The 689-nt window shown below is 37.9% G+C and overlaps 1 protein-coding gene across 1 annotated transcript in view; it reads left to right on the top strand.

Annotated features, from left to right (window-relative positions):
* The first annotated feature begins 201 nt into the window (after positions 1–201).
* The window catches only part of NOD1 (nucleotide binding oligomerization domain containing 1), a 36,856-nt gene continuing 36,368 nt past the window's right edge, over positions 202–689 (top strand). Inside the window, exon 1 of the mRNA XM_004377501.2 lies at positions 202–300. The gene's annotated coding sequence lies outside the window, so the exon portion shown is untranslated. The remainder of the gene's footprint in view (positions 301–689) is intronic.

The following is a 689-nucleotide window of genomic DNA, read 5'->3' as shown; positions in this document are numbered from 1 at the left end:
ATTATAGGTGGGACTCAATTATGGTAAAAAAAAAAAAAAAAGTGACTGTGGGGCCTGAATGACTGATGTTTAGAGAGAACTCAGATATCCCAGAGTTCTGAATGTAAAAATTATCCTGTTGCCAACGTCATCCATTCATTCATTTATTCAGCATTCAGTACAATAGAAATTTCAAAGAAACCTTTCTTTTCTTTGATTTTACAGATTCCAGAAAGAATTTGGAGATTGAAAGATTTAAGGGAAAACGTTGTTTTAAAGTACCTGACTTACTTCAAAGAACAATGCCAGAAACTTAAAAAGGTATTATTAACCACTAATTTAAATTTGATCTAATCAACTAGTCTCCCTTGTTGTTAGTTGTCATTGAGTCAGTGCCAACTCATAGCAACCCGAGGTACAACAGGATGAAACACTGCCTGGTCCCGCACCATTCTCACAATGTGAGTTCATTGTTGCAGCCACTGTGTCAGTCCATCTCGTTGAAGGTCTTTCTCCTTTTCGATGACCCGCGACTTTACCAAACATGATGTCCTTCTCCAGGAACTGGTCCCTTATGATAACATTTCCAAAATACATGAGAAGAAGTCTCGCCATCTCACTTCTAAGGAGCATTCTGGCTGTACTTCTTCCAAGACAGATTGTTTTCGTTCTTCTGGCAGTGCATGGTATATTTAATATTCTTCACCAAC

The sequence above is a fragment of the Trichechus manatus genome, unplaced genomic scaffold (assembly GCF_000243295.1).
Source record: "Trichechus manatus latirostris isolate Lorelei unplaced genomic scaffold, TriManLat1.0 scaffold00050, whole genome shotgun sequence".
In the NCBI taxonomy this organism is placed as follows: domain Eukaryota; kingdom Metazoa; phylum Chordata; class Mammalia; order Sirenia; family Trichechidae; genus Trichechus; species Trichechus manatus.
The sequence above is the reverse complement of the archived record's forward strand: the minus strand, read 5'-3'. Positions and strand labels throughout refer to the sequence as shown.